Source organism: Mauremys reevesii, linkage group 3, assembly GCF_016161935.1.
Source record: "Mauremys reevesii isolate NIE-2019 linkage group 3, ASM1616193v1, whole genome shotgun sequence".
Lineage (NCBI taxonomy): Eukaryota > Metazoa > Chordata > Testudines > Geoemydidae > Mauremys > Mauremys reevesii.
In genome coordinates, this window is record NC_052625.1 from 198,701,116 (window position 1) to 198,707,726 (window position 6,611).

Genomic DNA, 6,611 nt, shown 5'->3' on the forward strand with positions numbered 1-6,611 from the left:
CAGCAGCATAGAGAACCACTGAAAGACGTCTACCTTTAATGTGTGGAGGCGAAAATTAATTTTCCTTTAAACATCCACTGCATCATTAGTATGTAAATTAATAACAAGAGGTGCTAGATGGCATCCCTGGTATTCTTCCAACCCTGGCTTTACCCGACCCACATCGCTCTGGTGAAGAGCCTCCAAATGTTCAGAAGTCTTAGATCCATACTCATAATTCTCAATTTTGCACAAAGGTTGTCTGGATCAATAGAATCAAATGCCGTCTTTAAAACTCTCAGAGTAGCACACAGTTTGTACCCTTAACCACAGTATATTTATAAATCATAGAAGAAAAAATAAAGTAATTCTCAGTTGTGGCTCTACCTGTTTTTATCTAGTTTCTCTGTATTTGGCAAGAACATAGCAGGGAAATAACAGGCGTGAGGTGGCAGTCAGGGTGAGTTGCCTGCTCCTCATGTCTCCCCTCAGCAGAGAAACATCCAGTGCCCCTTGACCTTTCTCTGTGGAGAAAGTAGCAGGTGAGAAGACCAGCACCTTCCAACAACAGAGACAGTTGAAATAGAGGGCACTAAGTGAGAGAAGAGAGGGACAGCTCACAGCCCTGTCACAGCTCCCTATTGCCCTGTGGATGTCCTCCTCCCCATGGATTCTCATTCTTCATTCACTCCCCTCCACTTTTCTATTTGGTGCTTCCAAATGGGAGGAAATGGGGGGAAAGAGGAAGAAAGTGAATGGCAGTTGGTCTGTGAAGGGGTCTGTGAAGCTTTTCGGGGGGTTGTATTTTGTAGGCTCTGAACCCTGGTTAGAATGAATCCCCCAGGGAACTTGGAGGTGTCATACAACTCTACAGAACCCTTAGAAATGTTCTTACCTTCCCCTGCCTGCAGTTGAAGCCCTTGTTCTCTCTGTCCTGAAAGAATGAGACAAATCTTGAGAGGTGCTTGGCACCTGCAAATGCCACTGGCTTCCCCATGTTTGATGCAGCAACATTTTTAGTCTCTACTTTAGATAGTTCTCGTTAAGGCTGATGATTGTTATGAGGGAAAAAAGACAGGGAAACCTCTTAGTTTTCCACCATCGCTAGGTGTAAAATTCCTCAATTTAGATATACAGAAAAAAATCCATGGATTCCTGGCACAAATCTCTCTTAAAAAGGATTTTTAAAGTATTTGGAATGGGTTATAAAGCATGAAATTAGTAAATTTCATTAAATACAAGTAAAATATTGATTAAATATTGTACAAAACAAATACACAAATACACATGACCTACTATAAATGCTTCCAAGGTATGGTTGTGTTCTGAAATTCTTCTCTGCAAAAGGATTCTCATTTCAATTTAATGGGAGGATTTTCATTTTTTTAGAGAGCTTTCGATCAGGCAGTAGATGTTTGCTAGTTGTAAATACCCATATTGTAACTTCCACAAGGCAGGAACTTGACTACTGTGTTTTCCTGAAATTCTCCAGGAATATTTATGATGCTGTATAAATTATAATTATGATGATAATTATAAAGAGGTTGAAGCACAAACTTAGTAAATGCGACATGCTTCAAAAAAGATTTCAACAGATCAGCATTTCACAATCCCCTGTAGCCCATAAATAGAGACTCTCCATCTCCTCTCTATCTCTCAGTGTCTTCTCTCCAGCAACACTGAGCTCCCAGCCAAACTTCAGCCATGAAGATTCTCTACCTGCTCTTTGCTCTCTTTTTCCTGGTGCTCCAAAGCTCTCCAGGTAAGATCTTAATGAAATGAAGGGAAAATATAGAAGGACAATAGTGATTCTGTATTAAGATTTCTAAAAATTCTGTATCAAAATTGTATGGTTTTCAGCAGATACTTCACATGTAACTGGAGAATAGTCCTGGGGTGAGAAAGGTGTCTTTAATTTACCTATTAAGATCCAGTCAGATTTGGCTGAACTATGACCTATAATATTATCACCAAGGTTCTACCTAATGGAGTCCTACGGGGATTGGTTCTTGCCATCATACTAGTAAAACTTTTTATAAAGGACCTGAAAAAAAAACAACACAATCATCACCTATAAAGTTAGCAGGTGACACAAATTAAGGGACAAGGCACTCATAGAGAGGGATTTGGATCACTTGGTACACTAGGTACAAGTTAACAATCATACAGCTAAATCGAAATGTATAGATCTAGGAACAAAGAAGGTTGGCCACAGTTATAGGATGAGTGACTCCATCCTGGGAAGCCGTGACTCTGAAAAAAGATGTGACTCTGTATTTTGCACCTCACAATTGGCTGGTGACACTCTGCAGAATAATTCAGGAGTGTCTTGCTGGAATTTTTCCTATAATTCAGCTGGGAGTGACTTTCCATGCTAGGGGTTATGCGTGAGCTGGACCAGAAGTGGTTGCTTTCACAGCGGAGCAGTGTAGGAAGTATCACAGGTTGGAGAACTCAGGGAATATGGCTGTTCAGTGGTCCAGATTCTACCCTGGGTAATGTCACAGTGGATACTTTAAGGAAAGCACAGCTAAAATCTAGTTTCAAATAGTCTAATATTAATATCCTAAAGGACATTTGGGCCACATTCTCATAAGGACCAGCCTGTCTGGAATGTCTAAGATTGGCAATTGGTGATTGAGTTAGTATTCCCAAGTGCTGAATCTTCACAAGAATGTCTGTGCCGAGTCTCACTGAAAATCAGGCATTCGGACTGGAAGGAACTGGTTTAAACCTTTCTCATTCTGAAAGTTCCAGTCACCCAACCCAGTGCTGAGCTGGTTTAACCCTTCTCAGCCAATCACCATTTATGATACTGCCTTGTACATCAGTGTTTCGAATCAGAACAAGTCATAACCATGGCAGCAAAACCATTGCCCCTTAGAAGTTGGTGATGCAGACAGCTGCTTGCTTTCCATCCTGTACAGATGTGGGGCTGTGAAGGACTCCCATGCTCAGTGCTACAGTTCTGAAGCATGGAACTAGGAAACCAGCAGATCTCCTCAATTAAATCACTTTGTTCAATTCTTAGGAGCAGCCGTTGAATGGGCACAGAACTACAGACATTTCTATATTATCAAAGATCAAGTGAAAGGGGGCACAGGAAGATAACTGGGTTGACGTGGTCTTGTCTCAGTGAATTGGAAATTCAGCTAATGGGAAATGCCTGTCATGCTGCAATCAACACCCTTGTTTACATTTATGTGTGAATGAAAATCAAAACTCTTTTGCTTTGTGCAGGATTCACCCAGATCATCAATAGCCCCTTTGATTGTAGACGTGCTGGGGGATTCTGCCGCCTTTACTGTTTCGGCAATTTCAGATCAATTGGAAGGTGTGATGCTCCGCAGAGTTGCTGTCGCACTAGATGGGTAAGTTCAGGATGACACAAGGGAGACATCACTGGGTAAACAGAATATTTGTGTCTCTCCTTTCTATAGCTGCTGTTTCATGACCTTGCTGGATCAGAGCACATGGCACTAACCTGACATGGGACAAAGGAAAATTCTGTGCTGCCCTGATTCTGGACTATCTGAGGTTTACATGTTAGAGTTAGAGTAACCTTACAGCTGCTTTACTCAGGCTGCCTAAGGTCTGTCCACAACCCAGAGCAGCCCAGTGTCTCCATAGTGCTCAGTGCTACATGTGAGCCATGTACTGCTCATGTATTGCAGTTACTCTCCCCCACCCATTTTGAAGCCCCTCTGGTTTGTCAACATGGCGTCATACAGACAGTGTCTGTGGCCAGTCTGTGGGTATGTCCACCTTGTTGTTTCATTTAAGAATATGGAAAACAACGGGGAAGGAGTAAAGTATATTTCCCAGGAGAGAGTATGGGGGACGCGTCTCCTTTGAATCATTGTGCAGCACTGATGAGATCAAAATGGCTGCTCTTTCCAACATTAATGCTTAATTTACCAAAAAGAAACATGTACAAATATGGAGCTATGTTTAAGGGGGTGTGTGTCGTTTCCCAGTATAAAATCATCACATCTGTCACAGAAAAATTAGAATAACTAGCAACATGGCTTCTGATTGACACTTATACTTTTAAGCCTTTCAGAAATGTTATGTCGCTCTTCCAGTGACTGACAGAAGGATCCTATTTTCATAAGCTGCAAACATGGGGAGCCGTGTTGAGGATAAAATTGCTCCTGTGTGTTTTTGTGGGAAAGAAGCACTTTTCAGCACACATGTGAAGGCTGCCTGCCTTATGGGACCAAGACTCTGTGGTTTGATGCAGAGCCCTCCAGAGCTAAATGCTCAAGTGACTTCAGAGTGAACAAAAGAGCCAGTCTCTAGATGGAGCCTGTAACCAACTCACAGCTTCCATCGAGGGGAATTCATAACACACACTGATCAGTGGGTCATACATGTATATTATCAGATATAGCAGCAAAGAATCCTGTGGCACCTTATAGATTAACAGACGTTTTGGAGCATGATCTTTCGTGGAAGTGGATATTCACCCACGAAAGCTCATGTCCAAAACGTCTGTTAGTCTATACGTTACCAAAGGATTCTTTGCTGCTTTTACAGATCCAGACTAACACAGCTACCCCGCTGATAATTATCAGATATGCTCACTCTGCAATACAATTCAATAAGCACTAGTGCCTTTAAGGATTGATGCTACTTTCAGTCTTTCAGGTAACTCAGTACATACTCGGTGCCTTTGCATTTCTCCTTTTAGAATTCTAGAGAAGTTACAAACCTGGGTGACTTCAGTGCTAGCATTGCTCGGAATTTCTTTTTACTGGTTTAAACATGACGTTTCCTACAATTAAGTTAACTTGGTCTCATTGCTTATTGGTCGTCAATTCTATTTGTGCTCGTCTTCTTAACTGCTGGATTTCCCCTTATCCTTGTTCAAGGTGCCCAGCATGCTCAAATTAATGTCACAGCAGGGACAGGACTCACAGAGGAAGTTGGGAGGGGTGAGAGGCTTTCCCAGACAGTTTGGGCTTCTTCTTTACACCCAAACTGCTACAGTGGCACAGCAACACTGCTGCAGCTGAGGCAAAGCGCTTGAGCGAAGACATTACCTGCACAAACGCGAGAGGTTCTCCCATCAGTGTAGGCAATGCAGCTGCCCGGCAGTTGGTCAATGGGAGAATGCACCCATCAACCTAGCGCTGTCTTCACCAGTGGTTGTTCATTGTGTCACTTGGGGGTTTGTATTTTTCATACTCCTGAGCTACGTAGTGACACCAACCAAATTTCCTAGTGTAGGCCAAGCCTAAATTACCATAGAGGCAGTTTTGAGGTAGCAGAGGTGAAGAGAGGAGCTCCGTGGTAGCAACTGCACTGCTACAAACCTGGCTGCTTCACTGAATATGTACAGAGATTATCATCAGATAGGGAAGTACCATCTGAATAGGGTCAGGCTTTAGGCTTACGTGAGCTGGCAGACAGAATAGTCCAGGCATTCTTTAAGAATAACATACTCATCCTCTAATTAAATTTTTATTGTTTTAGTTTTAGTTATGGACAAAAATGTGTTTGAAAGGAAAACTAAACACGGACGTGAGTCACATTGTTCTGCATCTTACATATTTTTGGTTTCATTTTTCTTTTTATCATAGAGATAGTCAATATTTTTAAAATTCACAATCTTGATTAATTCCCTCAATGGAAAGTTTGATGAACATTTCTATGATATTGTACATCATATTCTAGACGCTTTTATACTTTCCGGTAATATGCCGGGGTTCTTTATTTAATCACCCAGGGACTTTTGTCGTTGCTGTTGTCACTTTAACTGTGTAGAATGTTATTAGGATGGATTTTTATAAGGAAATGAGAAAGTGACTCCTTGACTGGAGAGTTAGGGGCAAAGGGTGGGAAGATCCATGTTCAGAAGTCCAGCATTTTTACTTCAGAAGCCAGCCAGTATACGTTTAAATATAATAGATAGACTGAATCTGTTCTACAACCTGAGCTAAAAGAAAACTGGCTTTTAGCTCATATGGTAGAGGCTCATACATTAAACTCTAGAAATTCCAGGTTCAATCCCAAGTGATGTTGGGCACGGTCTGTTGGAGTTACATCTGAACACACTATTTAATCATGGGGAAATTCCTGCTCTATCTTGAATTTGAAATGTAACATTATACTGTCCTTGTTTTAATGGCAATAAACATAGAATGTGAGAGTTTCTTCCCTTTTTGCAGTAAACAGAGTGAGTGATGGCAGCAGAGATTGTCAATGCAGGATCTCTGGGAATCTGATAGACAACGCCTTGCTTAAGAACCCTTGAATGCTTTTCATCTGGGCTGCAAGAATCTCGCAAGCTGGAAAAAATCCACAAGGGAGCCCTTGTGTCACCCCTAATAGCTTGTTCTTCTCTTTTTAATAAAAGTAGTGCTGGTTGTGGTATATTGCAGACATGCCTGTGAGTGTTTTGATTGCACACAGGGGCTGTTTTGCTATTTTTTTTCCATAAAAATCCCTTCCTTCTTTTATTTTAACTACATATAAATAAAATAAATGGTCACTGCCATATGTGAAATCCACCCAGGAGTGTTCTTAGACCAGGGGACATACATAGTTATATGTTTCAGGGAGCTCACATGGATAAATCGTGACCTTTCCCTTGGTCCTTTGAAAAAGCCATTTGGTTTGTGTTGTCA

At 41.5% G+C, this 6,611-nt stretch overlaps 1 long non-coding RNA gene across 1 annotated transcript; it reads left to right on the forward strand.

The window, feature by feature from the left end:
• Positions 1 to 1,623: 1,623 nt before the first annotated feature.
• Positions 1,624 to 6,337, forward strand: LOC120399958. The gene is made up of 3 exons (XR_005595423.1): positions 1,624 to 1,741; positions 3,220 to 3,350; positions 6,153 to 6,337. It is a non-coding gene; the product is annotated as an uncharacterized LOC120399958 (long non-coding RNA).
• Positions 6,338 to 6,611: the final 274 nt, after the last annotated feature.